An 18,366-nucleotide genomic window follows, 5' to 3' on the forward strand; every position below is an offset into this window, starting at 1 on the left:
CCTCTTAGAGAGGCAACACCCTAGCCTGTTGGATCAACTCCTTCATTGTCATTTGCTATGGAACAAGGGAGTGGATATAATGAAGGGAGAGGAGAGAATCACTTTATGGCATTGCCTTAAGGCCCCAGGGTGTGTGGAGTAATTGAGGGTCTGGAGTGAACAGGTGAGTCACAGGAACTTTACTTTCCTGTACAATGGTGGACTGGGGGTAGTTGAAGGGAGAGGTGAATATGAGCATATGTGAGATATTCTCTAGGAAATATTTGGGTGAGGAAGGAGGCCGGGGTCCCATCGGAGTAAGTAAGGGAAATAGCCAGTAGTAAAATGTGGATTATTGTCATCATTGTAACCCCATGTTTATCTGTAGGCTGATAAAGCTTGGGGAGCTTGATGTACTCTTTAATTAGCCACAAGCAATGTGATCATATGATATATAAAACATTGAAATTATTATTATTTTTTGAGACAGAGTCTCCTTCTGTGATCCAGGCTGGAGTGCAGTGGTGTGATCTTGGCTCACTGCAACCTCTGCCTCCTGGGTTCAAGCAATTCTCCTGCCTCAGCCTCCTGAGTAGCTGGGATTACAGGCATGTACCACAATGCCTGACTAATTTTCTTGTATTTTTATTGGAGACAGGGTTTCATCATGTTGGCCAGGCTGGTCACTTCTGAGCTCAAGTGATCCGCCCACCTGGGCCTCCCAAAGTGCTGGGATTACAGGTGTGAGCCACCGCGCCCGGCCGAAAACAATAAAATTGTGAAGCAGTTCTACACCATGTTCGTAGCAGCGTGATTCATAGGAGCCAAAAAGTGGAAGCAACCCAAATGTTCACTGATGGATGAATGGATAAACAAAATGTGGCACACACATATAATAATGGGACATTATTCAGCCTTGAACTGGAGGGAAATTCTGACAGGTCACTGTGAGGTGAAAGGTCGCGTTTTCAGGTGTCAGGGAATCTTTACTGCAATTTGCTGACATTATTGAACACCACCACATTTAGCATATTTTCACATAACAAAAAACACTACATGTATGTACTTAACATTTTATTGGGTCGATCTTCCTTATTCATGGTTTCAGTATTTGCTAATTTGCCTACTCACTAACATTTATTGTGACTCCAAAATCAATACTTGTATGTAATTTTTCACATGTGAAAAATTCACACATTCGCAGCTAAGGTTGAACCTGGCTGTGCTCTGTCTTCTTGTTTTAGCTCTCATGCAATAAACAAGCACCCTTTCATGACATGGTTTTGCATTTTTGTACTTTTTGTTGATGATCTCACTGTTTACAGCGGCCCCCTGTGCGGAAGTGCTGTCTGGTTTTCCTAAAAGTAAAATGTTATGATGTGCATTATTGAAAAAATATGTGTATTAGTCAGGCTTCCTTCAGGCATGAGCTATAGTGCTGTTGGCCCTGAGTTCAGTGTTAATGAATCAAGTATACTTACATTTTGTTTAAAGAATGTATGTATATGTTTTATTAAGAATATAACATATAACGTGATGTTATATGTGTCATATATATTGTTAATATATATGTATATACACATATTCTTTAAACAGAAGCACACATAAAATGAAATTATATGTTGATTAATTGACAAAGATGTTGTGACCAGAGGTTTGCAGGAACCTAAACCTAGTATTTCCCATAGGGTCAGTGGTTCAATATCTGTTAATCTAGAGTTGTAGTGGCTTTATTGAACATAACTACTGCAAATAATGAGAATCAAATGCGTGTTAAACTATTTTAAGGGAAAAATAGTATTAATTTCTGTGCTTTTCAAGGAAAACCAATATTTGAGTTGAAATCCATCAGTTTAGAACCTATCAAATGAGAATAGTATATCAAATCAGCATAGTATACCCGAAAATCTCTTCTGTAAAAATAGATACTAGTTTATGCTTTAATTTTCAACACACTTAAAAAAGAATTTGAAGATAGAACACAGAATTACTCATTTCATTTAAGAAGACCATTTTTCTCTCCTCACCAAGCACATATCTGGCTTTGAGATAATTTGTTCATGTCATAGAAAAATGTCTTTTATTCTAGAAAGATCATAAAGGCTTGAAATGACAAATAGATACCATTGTGTGTGCTAACGCCAACATTTTATATTACCTCTTAATCTTTAGTTTTAATTATTAATTATTGCCACAACTGATCTAGCAATTAATAGTACATTTCTTGCTTTTATAGTTGATTTAATTAATTAATTAATTAATTTTTTTTTTTGCTGGCCATGTTTCATTTGTCCTTTTACTTCAAACAGGATAACCAAAGATATAGACAGTATTCAATAAAATAAAATAGATGAAACAAATTCTAAGAGACTGTGATGCCACATGCTACATTTAACCTAATTTTATTCATGCTTGCCTTGGGATGGGGAATAGATCATTCAGTAAAAACAAAATGTCTTATCATGTACAACTTTTAAACTATAATAATGATGTACCTTAATTACTTCCATGCACACAATTCTAACATTCATTTTTAAAAAAAAATAAACACAATTAAGACTTCTAGAGCATTTTATAATAAAGTAATTCCTAATTAATTTTTCTTTGTAGCTAGATCAAGCACCTCCAAAATACAAATTCCTATACACAGTGAGCACATTACTTAAAATGAGTATGTGGACAGTCTTAGGATAAACTGACATAGATTCGGCTAGGTAGGCAACAAACCATAGTGCCAAATGGAAAAAGTGTATTTGCAAATAAATTTTAAAAACTAAGTTAATTTTTGTAATTAAATACAGAAAATATATTGATTTGCTAAAATAAATAAGATGTGATGTATTAACACTTCACTATAAAGAATGAATACCAGAATATTTATAAACAGTGAATGAGTCTTATTAAGAATAGTTTACTACAATACACGCTGGCTAAATAGAAGTGCGTTTTGTGACGCACTATGGGTGGTATATGTTTTGTCACATATTTTTGTTACTTTGAGGTAGATAACACACATATACCAAATTCAGTATTCATTTTCAGTTGCTTCTGGTATCGTGTGTTTTACGAAATGTGTACAGTATGAAAAACTTGAAACTACTCATGAATGAAAAATGTCTTAGGATAAAAATAGATATTTTCATGCAATTATGTACAGTCTCACTGTAAATTTCAAGGCAAAATTTGTTTCCTGTAAAACAGATCATTGTTCTATGAGAGGATGGTCTTTACTTGTCTTAGTGCATTTCTTTTGTCTCCTCCTGCATTGCATTATTTTGCTCTATTCATTGTGCAAATGACATGTCAGTTAAAATGAAAACTATCTCACATGTAGAAAAAGAAAGTCTGGATTTTAAAAACCAAGTACTCATAAAATCCTTACTAAATGACACCATCTGATTCAAGTAAAAAATGACTTAAACTCTAGTAATAAAAAAGACAAAATACATTTCATAAGAATACAAAGATAAATGTCTGCTGAGTTCAGATGTTCAGAATGCCGCTGTATGTTCGATGAGGAATTTGAGGGGAAGATTTCATAGCAGAAGCTGTTAATGTGGCCTGTATTGACTTAAGTGGTGACCCAACTGGACTGTGAAACTGCGGGATGCCTATGGGCTCGAGCTGCTTGTTAAAGAGGAACTCCCCACTGTTGTTCAGAAATCCTTCCTCATTTCTCTCTCCCCAAGCTTCCCATCCTCTACTGGCTCAGTTTCTAGCATTTCAGGATCTTCTTTCCTGCTGAAGAACTTGTCTAAGTAACTAGTGTGTTTTCCTTCTTAACTTGTTCATCCTTTCTTACTTCACAAAACTGATTTATGGGAAAACAGTTCTCCCCATCACTCACAAACTGGCTGTCCCAACAAGATGGGTACAAAGTTTCTAATTGAGCCAGATTTGCCATTCCTTTTTCCTGTTTTTCTTGGCTTACTGACTTTGATATCAAACTTTTCAATTCTAGTTGGGACACTGAGCTATTCAAGTCATTTAATTTATCAACAACATTAGTAGGCTCATGTTGGAAACTAAATTGAATAGTTCCTGCAATAAAGGAATGAAAATCAAATCCCTGATTCTTTTCCCTTTCTTTTCCAGCCAGTTGCCGTGATGCTTCCTCTAGCACTATCTGGGCTTTAACCAATCCATTCCTTTCACATTTTGATTTGCTTTTCTTATCAGATTTTTCTTTGCTTTGTTCTTTCCAATTGGAAAGATCTGTAATAAGCTTGGGTTCATAGTAACGGTTAACTTCATTCTCTCTCCAAACTAAGTTATCTAAATATGATCATGACCTCGTTTTGTAATTACAAGTATGGCTACACTCCAGATCACAATATTTGTTTTCATGATGATCTGGGTACTGCCAACAAGGCTCAGCAGAGTAATTGGTATCAAAAGCAGGATCCCCCAGATACCTTTCCCGATCTCCATCCAAATAATTTCGGGGATTGACTTGTACTTCTTCATCAGTGACATCAGACAGAGCTCTTGGATCAAGCTGAACTTCATCAATATCAAAGTTGTTAAGTATAGGCCAATCATGCTCTGAAAACTGACAGTCATAGTACCTTTCCCAGTTATAAATGTGACTGTGAGTTTCATCCATAAGCAAAATATTATGAGCTTCATCTTCAATATGAAAAGGATGGCTTGAAATTGGCTTATCCATTGGAAAAGAATATATGCTCATGTAAGGATGGGAGAGTGCTTCTTCTGCTATTAACTGATCCATGGGGCTAAATGTCAAAATTTGTTCCAGGAAATTCAGTGCTTCTCGACTAATTCCTGGAAGTAGCTGAGTTAAAGGTTTCTGTGGCTCAGTCATGTGATTTCTAATGTAAACTGGAATTACGCTGAGAAGCTCCTGACGATCTTCCTCATGTGCAACAGGAATAGATTCGAAAGTCAGCTGCATCTGTTCAAGTTCATGTGCACCTGCAAAAAGGGTTTTACAAAACAGTCAGCATTTCAGCAGAGATGCAGCCTGCAGCCCACATGTCAATGGCTTTAGTATAATTATTAGGAGAAAGTAAAAGACATGGAGATCTGTACCATTTAGTAACCAGTCCTTCAAAAGATGACTCTTATGGGAATAATGAGGATCCATGATCCGTGCAAGACCAAAGTCACCTATCTTCAGCACCAAGTCTTCAGTATTAATGAAGATTAGTTGGTTTGAGATCTCTGTGCAGTACATTTGCAGAGTGAATATACTTGAGCCCCCGTAGCAGCTGATACATGAAAAGCCTGGCATGCTCTTCCAGTAAAGGGCCCTGCTCCAGCACTTTAGCCAAGTCTGTCTTCATGTCCTCCTGAACAATGTAAACACTGTTTAGTTCCGTAAGACAGCCCACATCATCTGTTAATCGGCTCCCACTGGGACCAGGAATTTCAAACACTTTCACAGTGTTATCATGGTCAAGTCTTCTAATAATTTTGATTTCACATAGAGCATGTTTGACACTCTGGGGATTGGTAAGGACAATTTTCTTGATGGCTACCCTTTTGTCACAATCATTGTCTACAGCAGAAAAAAACAAGTAATTGCCTCCACAGCCCAGTGGTTTTAAGTCCATATACCTAGAATCCAGATCAAAACCATGAATGTTCATGAGACTTTCAAATTTCTCTGCCACTTTGAAACCCTTATGATTGCCTTTTCCTTTGGAATTGTTGAACTTGTGTAAACAAGGAAGAAAACTGGCATCAAAAGGAAAGATCTTTCAAAAAGGGATAAGAAAAATAATTATGCTTCCACAGCAAGATGGTTTATTGATGTTCATTGCTTCTGCCAAACAGGCCTGTTGATTTCCCCGTAGGTTTAAAGCTCAAAAAGCTCTACTCATGTTGAGAATTTAAGATTGCAGTACTCATAGTTCAAGAAAGGGGCAGCAACTCTGCAGACATTTAAAGAAGACACTCAAGAAACTCAAACAGAATGAAATGACATACTATGCACTCAGATGACTCTGCTAAACGATTTAACATTTAACAAAAATGTGAATATGCACACAACAGGCTTCTATGAACATTCTCCTCACAGTGCAGATACATTCAGTGTTGGACTGGTCCTGAGCAGCATCGTTCTAAGGTGCTGGTAAGCACTATTTGCGTTTTGCTTCTTTTCTTCCTTTGTTGCCATATATTTCAACAGGAACCCCTGGCGGCTGTTGGATAACAGAAGATGTCCTTTGTTAATGATCAGGTGGCTCCAGCTCACCACAATTAAAATCAAAGCTACTGTCCATCTTACTCTGATACAACGGGACTTCTCTGACTCATCAAGAGAGTGCAGGCCCCGCGGACAGCCCCCAGTGTCAGCTCAGGTCTCCGGCTGTGCTGGCGGCAGTGGTGTCTCTGAGGCCCTCACTTTGCCGCAGTCACCGCCATGTAACACCGACCCGTGAGAGAGGGCCATGTTGGTTTAATTTAAAAGGAACAACCCTGAGACTAGAGACATTCTTAGAGACAGAAGGATGTGGTTTACTTTTATCAGTACATTTTATTTCCTTTTCCCTATCGTAAAGACCCCTGGCATCACTACTCATTGTTTATGTAATAGATTCCCAAGATGGTCTTTAAAAATAGGAGCTATATTTTGCTCCTATGAGTTCATATTGCTTAATGTTTGAATTAGAAGAAAAAACTTTTGTTAGGAGGTCACTTTCTTATTAAGTTTATATTTGAACAGTTAGTAAGCAGGCATATTGAAATGCTGTATGACATAACCGCTCTTATCTTTGAGGCAATGCAGTGTTGTGGTTAAGATCACGGACTTTGTGTTTTGAGAAAGGCCTGGTCTTAAATTCCAGTTGTCCTATTTATCCTCTAAGTGACTTCGGGTAAGTTACTTAATCTCTGTAACCCAGCCTTATCTCTGAAATCTGGACAATCAATGTACCTACCTCACAGAGTTGTCGTGATGATTTGCATGAGATAATTTGAGTATTTAGAACTGTGGCTGGAACATATTGGTTCTTAAAAGAGATAAATTATTGTATTGATGTTAAAAGAATATAGATGATGTTCCACAGTAAGTAAATAAAATCAGCATCTAAAACAAACTTGAATTGTGATGATCAAGAAAAAAAATGTTTACCTTGCAAAGAAATACAGATCTGCCCACTGTCATGAGACAGTGGCTTCCCATTAGCTCTGTTTTAGATCATTTCTAAATTTACTAGATTGTGAAATCTCATTATGAAAGCCTAGACAGGGTGATGTATGTGGAGTTCTGTTTATAATTAACACCTTATAGAATGTAATGTTTTTAACCAATGAATTTTTAAACAAAAGAAAAAGGGATTTTCAACTAATAAAAGTCCCTCCCTCACCTCAGAGGTCACCTTCTCAGTGCGACCTGCCCTGGTGATGCTATCCAGCATTGCAGTCCCCACCCCCAACCTGGCATGCCCCAACTTCCTTTCCTTCTTAACTTCTCCCCTTAGCACTGATCACCACCGAATACACTAGATAGTACCATTTTCTCTAAATCCATCTTCTAATATTAGAATATAAACTCCATGGGGGCAGGGATATTTGTCTATTTTTTTCCCTGCCCTGTCTCCTGTGCCCAGAACACTGCCTGTTACATAGTCATTGCTTAAACGATATTTGTTGAATGAAAAAGGGAATGGTTCTAGTTTTGAGAAATTCTTTTATATATTTTAGCTGTTATGATAATGTTCATCCTTCTCTTTGCTATCTATTTGGTAAGAGGAATGAAATTTTAGAGCAGTGTCCTGCTTGATATACCCTCAAGATTTTAGAGCAGGGTATGCAGTGTATTAATTCTTTGTTTTCTTAGCCATTTATTAAAATAGTGTGTATTTTGTGCAGGAGATCAACAATTAGTAGAATGCAGTCCTTTCTTATAGTGGGGGAGACAGCTATATGTACAGATATACAGATGGTCTTTGACTTTTGATGGTTTGACTTAAGATTTTTCAAATTTACGGTGGCAAAAGCAATACATATTTAGTGGAAATCATACTTTGAATGCCCATACAACTATTCTGTTTTTCACTTTCAGTACAGTACTCGATAAATTATATGAGATATCCAACACTGTATTATAAAATAGGCTTCATGTTAGATGATTTTGTCCAACTGTAGACAAAATGTGAGTGTTCTGAGCCCATGTAAAGTAGGCAAAGCTAAGCCGTGATATTTGGCAGGTTAGGCGTATTAAATGCATTTTCAGCTTATGATATTTTTAGCTTTCTATGGGTTTAAGAGGAAGAGGATGTAATGCCATTGTAAGTTGAGGAGCATCTGTATATGGTATACAACCATGCATGCAAATATATATGGTAATGGATACATGCTGTCACAGAAACAAACATAGCGGGCACTCTTGAGGAGATATGGAAGGCTTCCAGAGAAGGTCACATTGAGCTGAGTCTTGAAATGTGGTTAATGACAGTCGTGCACCAGGAAAAGGATAGCATTCTAGCAGGACTGAACTGCACAATGGCTTTGGCGTTTCCTCCTAGTACTCTGCTATGAAGCGTCCACTGAATTCATGGAACTTAGTTCTCATAGAAATTATCTTGATGTTTTTGTTAGACAGTCTACAACAGGAAAGATGAACTAGAAAATTTACTGAGTTGTTTATACTCTTATTATGATCAAATAAGTGTTTTTGAATTATATATATATAAAATTAGAGTCATTATTGTCTTAAGGTACATAGTGGAAAACTCAATAATAGTTGAAGGAAGCTGATTTGTTTGCATTGCTGTGTTTTGGACATAGAGAATTATTACTGGGGTAATGTGTGTTTTGTTTTAAAGAGTAATTTGGCTTAGGTATTGTTATTCTTCAGAATATGATTTCTGCCATTTATAAACCTTATTATTCTTACAGCTTCATATCTTCTGTCAGGTCTTCACATCATTTATCAAAATTTCCATCCTGAGGATGATAAAAGTTCAGGTATCTCATTCCAAATTGGTTGTGAAAATTACCTAGATTTCATCTTCCTGTTTTCCTTCAAATAAAGGAAATATTTGCAAACTTTTTATTTATCAGTGACATAGTAAAATAACTATTAAGATATGATTTGAAAGAATCCACATGGAAGGGCAAGAAAGACACCCTTGCCCTACCTTGGCATACAGGCTATAACTTACCTGTTTATTTCCTAACCCAAATGATGTATCAAAACAGGCCACTGTATTGTATCTATCCGTCCATCCATCCATCCATCCATCCATCCATCCATCCATCCATGCATCCACTCATCCCCTAACAACTTGAATATAGATCCTATTTATGTGCTGGACTTACAAAGACTAATGAAACATGTCTACATTTTAGCTGTTCACTATCTAGTGTGGTTTTCTAATGTTGAAGAAAAGCTAGAGACATGCTTCTAATAAATGCATAATTTAATTTAGCAAAACAGTTTTTGGAAAAATAGAATTGGAATTTGAAAGTGTGTGCCACTCATGAAGTAAGGGTTACGTGGGGCTTTGTTTCACATGGAGCATGAGAGTGGCAATGTGTAGTAATGGAGATTAAGTTAGTACAGCAAACAGGCCTTTATGCCTTTTATACTTACTAATTGTGTGATAATAAAGGAGTTATGTAACATATTAAAACCTCAGTTTCCTAATTTTAAAATTGAGATACATTCATGTGGTTGGATTGTTATACAGATTAAACGAGATAACTGCAAGTGAGCTTTGATTTACTTCTTGTTTTTTCATACTTTTTCCTGCGTTAGTCGTGTTTCTGCGGTTTGTTAAATTCATGTATAAATTTTCTAGTGGTGTTTGAAGGTGTAATAATCCTTCCAATTTGTTAATACATTTAGAATAGTGCTTTTGGGGCTAGAAGATTGGTGGTGACCATGCTGTCACATTGTTTCTCACTGTTCTAAAGTGAAAGAACTTTATAATGAAAATATTTATTTCATCATGAAAGTGTGTCTCTTGGGACCCAGGACATCAATGAATATGAGATCTAAGTGTAAAAGTGCACTAAGGACTTGGCGCAACTTCCACTATCATTATTTTTGCACCATTGTTAATCTGTATATAAAATAACTTTTTCTTCCCTTAAATCTTTCAGAAGCCCCTTTGAAACTTAGCCCTTAACAGATTTGTCAACTCATGCCTGTTGCTGCTGCTAGCTTATTTAGTCTACTGAAAGGTTATTTATTAATGTCTACAGGTTGCTGGAGCCACTAACTGAAACTTAAGAAAGGTGCAGGTGGGGACTCTTTTAAGCCTCATGCCATGATGGATGTTCATCCAGTCATCATGGTTACCATGGCAAGCACTGGCTGCTACCTGTTTCAGCAGCTTCCTCCTACTCTTTCCTATTTTCAGACTGCTATCTACATTTTACAAGCTCATTGTCACCTTGTTTCTGCCATTGTTACCTAATTCCATCCTTAATTTCTATGCTTCTAATTGAACTTTCCTATTTTTATTTTTAAAGGCACCAAATCTCCAGAACAGTCTTAAACAATGTTATAATACCATAAGCTTTAAGTATCATACAATAATAGCCTTTTCCTTTTTAATATAGCCCACTTTCAATGTGATTCTACTTTCCATTTGGGATTGTTGCATGTAATCCTCTTACAGCCTTTTTCTGGAAATTCCAGATGGTGTTTGTAAATATTGTGCAAGTGTATTTTGTAAATAAATTCCTCAAAATTTAGTCTATGATTTTTTAAAAAAACCGAAGTCTGTAGGCACCAAGACACCAACTTAAGTTTTTAAAAATCACTTAACAAGTAAAATCATTTCTCATGTTGTTTGCAGCCTGTGTAACAGACTGCTGTGTTTGTTGGATAGGAGACAGCTCAATTCTTTATTGGCTTAAAGAATAAAAGAATTATTACACATATATACATGTATGCTATATTTGTATGTGCAGCTGATCTAAAGTAGTGATTCATTTTCTATTACCTGTCATATTCTTGTCACGCAAACTTTCTGTACTGGCCTTTTGGATAATGGCCAATTGAAGAGAGAAAAGAAAATCAACCCCCAACATAGAGCTGGAGGGAGAAAGATACGGTATTTATATCAGGAGAGTGTTGTGTAAGAAAACATCATAACCCTCTTTTTTATTGCCCATTTTCCAGAAATCTTACTGCTATTCAAGTTTAGGTTAACCACTTTTTGTCTGCAGTTGGGTCTATTTTTACTTTGTTTCTATTTCTTGTGACCATAATGTTTTAACATATAATGTTGGGAATGTAATTATTTTATCACAAATAATTTATGGCTCTTTTCCAAGAATATATAAGCAACAGAATATTGGTTTAAAAAAAGTACTGTTTAGATTTTTTTCTTTCTACAGATGTGACAGTGTAATTCATCCAAGGGAAGCTGCTTGAATCTGCTAATTAAAATGACTTGTTATAGCTCCAATTTCTGTAGGATGAGAAAGAAGTTATATAAATTATTGGAAGTTATGGGTTCTTATTTCTTAAACATGCTGTAAAATGTGTCTGTGTGTAATTTTTTTCTTTCGGTAGTTCATAGCTGAGATTTTTATCTTGTTAAATGAAAGCCCTCAAAGATTTTCTTCATCACCTTTTATAGAATATAGAATTATGCATCACTTTCTCTTCATAATGTTTACTTACTTTCTTTTGGCAGTTTGGTTTAGATATTCTTCTTGGTACTTTCAAATTGCTCATATTTGTAATAATTCTTCCACTAGACCATTAATAAATTCTGTAACATAGCCCCTGAGAGACTGGATAGTGTATAGAAAGACTAAAAGCTGCTTTATTATTCTGCCCATATTATGAATTTCACAACATTTGTAAAAATAACAGTATGTTTTCCTGATGTGGTTTAGATCTCCACTTTATTAATACTTAAAATACTTAATATATTAATACTTAGAATACTTAAACATGAGTTGCAAACTTCAGAGCAGAAAAACATCATTAGAGAAGGTCTGGTATCAGAACCTTGGAAAGCTTCATGAAGCTTTACTATTGATTATTACTGGTGACACTACCTTAATGTTTCAATAGCAAGAAAGAATAAAGTCATTTATCCAAGATATAAAAAAAGGATCAATAGTATGTTCATACAAGGAATGACAAATACAGTTTTCTGAATATTATCCATCTGAAGCAGAATAGAAATTGGAAAATAACTTTTACTATCCTTGGCCCTGGCCTTGAACTTTCATCTGGTTAATGGAAAAGTTAGAGTGATTTAGGTCAGCCTATTTAGAAACATCTTAGACTGGTTTGTCTTTGGTTGAAGGCATTCATATTCTCTTCTGTCTAAAGAAAATAAAAGAGACAGCTGACCATCCAGATTTAAAGGCTGTCTACTTCCATTTCAACCAAATAGAATCAGGATAAAAATATCCAGCTATAATGTGAGCTGCAAGGGTAGTTTGGGGCTATTTCATCAGCAATCTAAGTGATTTTTCTGATTCCAGCCCTGCTTCCCCCTAGTTCTTTCTCTACAGTTAAAATGATCTGTTTATTTCTTTAAAAGAGAAATATTTTGGGGAAAATGAATGGAAAAGTAAAAAGAAGATAATAGTCTTTCATAGTCCCACCATCCAGAATTAAATAGCATGAACATCTTGTTATATAGTTGCTCCTATTCTTGTTTTTATTTTCTGGAACTAAAATTACTCTGTTCTTTTTGCAAATATAAATATGATACATCAAAGAATCAAAAGAAGTGTAGTAAGTACGCATCAGTGAGCTTTCAATGTTGGAAGCAAAATATTTTAGGCGTTTTAAGCAGAAAGGGATTTAATTCAGGGAATTGCCTTCTTAAAAAATTCCTGAGAGGTCGGGATGTGTGAAAATCAGAGGCTGCCACTGGACTGTAAGTGTTAAGTTGCCATCTAGAGGTCAGGAGGCCGCTCCTATTACTGGTAGCACTGCTGCCACTGCCATAGCTGTCTCATACCTACAGGGCTGGTGACTAGATGCCGGAATATGGATTCTGGTCACTGCAAACACATACTTCTGTTGGACCTTGTTTTCTGGCTACCTGTTAACAGCTAAAAGATGGCCTTTACTTCACTTTCACCTTCCAAATCTAGTGCATCTGATTGGCAGAACTCAAATCACATCCAGAACCTATGGGAGTCTGGGAAATGGAGTTTTTAGCTTTCCTGCCCATGTGCTCTGAGGGGTTGGGCGGGGGACATGGGGGATGCACATGGATGCCAGATGCCAACAGATAATACCAAACTGAAGCATAAAACTGAAAACTCTAAAAAAACCTTGAAATTCCACTTGCCAGAAATAACTCTAATTAACATTAGGGGTACTTCATTCCAGACATACTTTCTGTGCATATAGACAGATAGACAAAAATACCTTAAGAAATAGGTTCATACAATAGATATTTTAAAAGTAATTCATTTTACTTTAACATACTGACAGAATGACTGAATTTCAAATACATTACTTTCCTCTCTTAAAGAGGTATATTCTTTTTTTTTTTTTTTTTTTTTTTTGAGATGGAGTCTGTCTCTGTTGCCCAGAGTGCAGTGGCATGATCTTGGCTCACTGCAACCTCCGCCTTCTGGGTTCAAGCGATTCTCCTGCCTCAGCCTCCCGAGTAGCTGGGATTTACAGGCACCCACCATCACACCCAGCTAATTTTTTATATATTTTTTAGTAGAGACGGGGTTTTGCCATGTTGCCCAGGCTGGTCTTGAACTACTGACCTCAGGTGATCCACCTGCTTCGGTCTCCCAAAGTGCTGGGATTACAGGCGTGAGCCACCACGCCTGGCCCAAGAGGCATATTCTTTAAAAATATATGTACAAAGTTATGGAGTATATGCACAAAGTTATTTGTATATTTTTAAAAAATATATACAAAGTTATGGGTATATGTACAAAGTTATGGGGTATATGTGCAATTTCATTACATGCACAGATTGCATAGTGATCAACTCAGGGCTTTTAGGGTATCCATCACCCAGATAATATACAGTGTACCCACTAACCAATTTCTCATCATCCATTCCCCTCCTACCCTCTCGCCCCTCCAAGCCTCTGTTGTCTCATTTCACTAAAAGAGGGATATTCTTAAAGAAACCTCTAGGTTTAAGAAAAGAGTAAAAAAATGATTTCAGTTGCTTTGGTCAGTGGGTTTTTTTGCTCTTCACCCCCATTCCAGTTTAGGTGTGCTCCCTTGACCTACTAGGAAAGATGAACTATTCTCACTCACGGAGTTCATCCCTGTCCCCTCCCACCACCTCCTAACTTTGTATGATCATGGAGACCTTTTGTTTTGTAACCATAATGCTAACTTTAAAAACTATTTTTATTTGAATGCATTCAGCACTCACCATAAGTCATTTTACCACAGTTTGTGCACTTCTGAGTTCTTTATTTTTGACTCTGTTCTTAATTACTTGTATTTTATTGTTAAGTAGTACTTCCAAGAATGGTGCATGGGTGTTTTTTGAGTTCTTTGAGGTTTGAAAATGTCTGCTTGTTGTTTTTAATACACGAATAACTTGGCTATATATGACACTCTTTGGTCCCATTTTCCTTCCACTTTCTTTTGACTTTTTTATTGTGGAAAAACCTGAGGTCAGCCTGATTTTCTCACGTTGCTTTTTCAATCAGGATAACTTGAAAAATTCTTTCTTTATCCTTGAAGTTCAATAATTTAATGTCTTTGTTTTCACTATACCCAAATACAAAATTAAATTGCTACTTAACATGGTAATTTAGATTTCTTCCTCATCTGTTGGTGCCCTTTTTATTGTATGCTTTTTGATGTGGTGCATTCTACAGAATAGTTCATGTTTGTCAGATCAAATGTAAGAGTGTTACAGAAGGCATTTAACTGCACGATTCCAGATTCACTCTATACTTTATGAGGTGCTGAGTTTCGTACCATATAGGTGGATGAGCACTTGTGGTTATGAGATGGATTTCTGCCCCCTGGGAGAGAAGTTCCTTCCCAGCTCTGTTATTCCTTAATGAGTATATTATGACTTCCAGTATAAGCTCATACCTAGGCTGTATTCTAGTGAAATTTTTTGAGTGGTCATTATGTTTGGTGTAATGAAATGAATGAACTGTTTCCGTTTCTTGGTCATAATCTCTTGAAAACTAACTTCTGAATTCATTTTACAGAAATCTTTCTCTAAGAGTTTTAGATTCGGAAAAGGCTACTAAATATGACAATTGTAAATGAAGGAAAAATCAAGTCTACAATATTATATTAGAGTATAACAAATAATCTTTGTGACTATTTATTTTCCTGTCCTACTTTTTTTTTCTTGAAATCTGTAAGCTCCAGGTTTCCAGGCATTTTCTGATAAGTATACCAATTTTAACTGTTATTTAAGTTTTCCTCGGAAGATTTTTATCTCATTATTTATCTGAGTTTTATATATTACAGCTTTTTATAAGATTTTATTTGAAAAAAGAGGCTTTATTGAATTTAATAGTTTAGAACTATGAATCTAAGTTCATATCACTTTACAGGCGAGGAAACTAAGAATCAGAGAAGTAAGTGACCTAGCCCAGCCCAGCCAGTAAGTCACAGAGCCTGACTCCTAATTTTTATGCTTCTTTAGCCAAACAATACTGGGAAATGAAAGCTTGGATTATTCTTTGTTCAAAATTTACCATGCTATATACATATTTTTTAATACTAGAGATACATTTTATTTTGAAATAATTACTATCATGGTTGCCAAATGAATTTTCCAATTTTATCGTTCTTTATTTTCATCATTCTTTTCTCTATTTAGGTTGCCATGCTACTAAGAAAAATCTTTCTCTCCTATTTTTTTTTTCCTGGAGATGTGTTCTCGTTCTGTTGCCCAGGCTGGAGTGCAGCGGCACGATGTTGGCTCACTGCAACTTCTACCTCCTGGGTTCAAGCGATTCTCCTACCTCAGCCTCCCAAGTAGCTGGGACTACAGGTGTGCACCACCACGCCTGGCTAACTTTTGTGTTTTTAACAGAGACAGGGTTTCACCATGTAGGCCAGGCTGGTCCTGAACTCCTGACCTCAAGTGATCCACCTGCCTTGGTTTCCCAAAGTGCTGAGATTACAGGTGTGAGCTACTGCGCCTGGCCTTTTTCTCCTATTTTTAAAATTATCTTTGTATATATCAGTTTGGACTTAAACAGCTCCATGTTTTTTCAATGTATATAAGCCATTAGAATTATTATTTCTTTGGATGCCTGAATTGTCTCAGATTATAACAGTAGGAGCCACCTCAGGCTGTTTTCTCAATTCTTCTGATATGTCCCCAGCATTCTTAAGCACTTAATTTTCTGGCATAATGAGATATCCAGAGTTCATCTTGCTCTCTCTTTGCCCCAGCTTTGAAATAGCTCTTTCTCCAAGGATTCCTGCTTCCTTTCCGTGAAGAATAGTATTTAGAAACCAAGATCTGAGCCTTAGGAGTGCTCATTGGTATTGAGGTGTCACTGTTCCCACCAGGCCCTCTCAGTGGACAGAGTTACATCTTATTTATTTTTGTATCAATTAATATTGAAAACAATGAGTTCACATAGGAACCTTTGATTCCAGTCCACCCCACAAAGTTCATTCACATTTTTTTCCTTAGACAGTGAGAAACGTGGCTCTCATTATCCTCAATATATTTAACCTATCAGATCAATCCTCATTGCTATCCTCATTCCATGTAGTCTCTCACACCTCCTGTTGGGCTGCACACATATCCTTCTTGCTCTGCTTGGACTCTGACACTGGCACTGGCCCATGAGGAGACCTGCATTACCCTTCTGGGCATTTGACACCCCACGCTTGTCTACCTTGCTCAGTCTCACCTAATGGCTTTTGGGTTGAGTTATTAAAGAAGGAAAAACATCTTACATGTTTATTGATAGCAATAATAGCAAAAGTAAAGCCATTTTAAAAGAATATTTTTCTAGACCTTACAATTGTATTTTTAATGACCTTCTTTATGTTCTTAGGATTTTCATATTCTTTACTTAGTGTTTATTCTCATGTTGTTTGCCTTATTATCCCAAATTATATTCAGCCATCAATTTCTATTATAGGATTTTTCCTTCCCCAGAGTTAATACATTTCCAAGACAAAGACCCATTTTCTTTTGAACTTTAGTTTATGGTACAGTGATTTTGCTTGAGGTCATGGATGATTGGATCTCACTGCTTGTCCTGCAGTAGAAATAATGTTTGTAAAATAATGCTAGGTTGCTCCAAGTAGTCAGTATTTTCAAGTCACCATTTTCACCAGGTTCTAGAATGCTGTCTAAATTTATTAAGAGAAAGGCACTCCATATTGACATTTCTTGTAGAAGGTTAGATGCCCCTTCTGTGGACATCAGTAATACTCTGTATTTCCCTTTCCTTTACATGTACAAATTGCATTGTCAATTTATATTTGTTTCCCCACTAAAGCCTCCAAACCTTGCTTGTTTTGTTTAAGTATCCCTGGGGCTCATCACAGGGCCTGTTGAAGTTCTTTTGAAATGAATTGAAGAATGTGAATAATAGTTCTAGTTCTTCGGGGTAATGGAAAGCTAATAAGGTTTATGCTAGAGGCTCTTACTGCTGGGACTCTCTTCCTGTTTTTGGTTTTTAGGAAAAAAGCTAGAAAATCCAACTTCAGCTAGAGTAACAGTAGTAACTGACTTGAAAGTATGTCAAAACAAAAACTGTTAAGGTCATGAGGATTTTAAAAGATTAGTGAATATAAATGAAGATGTTTAAAGATGACACTGTTAGTAAATATGCTGCCAGTGGTCAGCATTTTAAAATGTGTGTGAAGCAAAAAACAAAAACAAAAACACAAAAAAAGAGGGAGAGAGATTTGCTTCGTGCTTCAAGGAACTTGCAACTTAAATGATGAGAAATCCAGAGGGGTGGTGATGCGAGGGTGTGGTGATACTGTAAGTAGTGGTATGACATCGGAAGGTCATTGAAACTCTTTTTTCCGCTTGTAAAATGGTGACATGCTCTCCTCTCTTTCTGTTTTATTCAGCTGCGAGGCTCAAATGGAGAACTTTTAAAAACCATAGTTATACAAATGCAAGTTTGGGTTATTTTACCGTTTGGTAATGCAGGAAGTTCTGGCGGGGTTCCTGGCGCCATTTTATCTAGTGCTGCTGCTGTAGGCATGGAAGTACCTTCCCTGCCCTGGGGTATAGCGGAAGTTTGGATGCGGGCTGAACTGGGCTTCGGGTTGCACTGGGCTTCTGTGGCTTCCCTGAGCAACTCGTTGCTTCTTGAGGACCCATGTCTGGGTCACTAACCCACCCACTAATCTTTTCCCTTTAGGGAGCCCAAGCTACTAGGACAGACAACTTAATCTCTGTCTTTAAAAGCTTTTAAAGAAATATTGAAAAAATGAAACAGGCTAAATAAAAAGAGAGAGAAGAGAAAAAGTGCTCCTGGAAACCAACG

General features: G+C 36.5%; 1 protein-coding gene and 1 pseudogene across 4 annotated transcripts in view; one reads left to right on the plus strand and one right to left on the minus strand.

Moving 5' to 3' along the window:
- DGKH (diacylglycerol kinase eta) overlaps nucleotides 1-18,366 on the plus strand; it is a 203,928-nt gene that overhangs the window by 24,603 nt on the left and 160,959 nt on the right. The gene's annotated exons all lie outside the window — the stretch shown is intronic.
- On the minus strand, nucleotides 643-6,397 carry LOC100991883 (mitogen-activated protein kinase 6-like; annotated as a pseudogene).

Source organism: Pan paniscus, chromosome 14 (assembly GCF_029289425.2).
Source record: "Pan paniscus chromosome 14, NHGRI_mPanPan1-v2.0_pri, whole genome shotgun sequence".
In the NCBI taxonomy this organism is placed as follows: domain Eukaryota; kingdom Metazoa; phylum Chordata; class Mammalia; order Primates; family Hominidae; genus Pan; species Pan paniscus.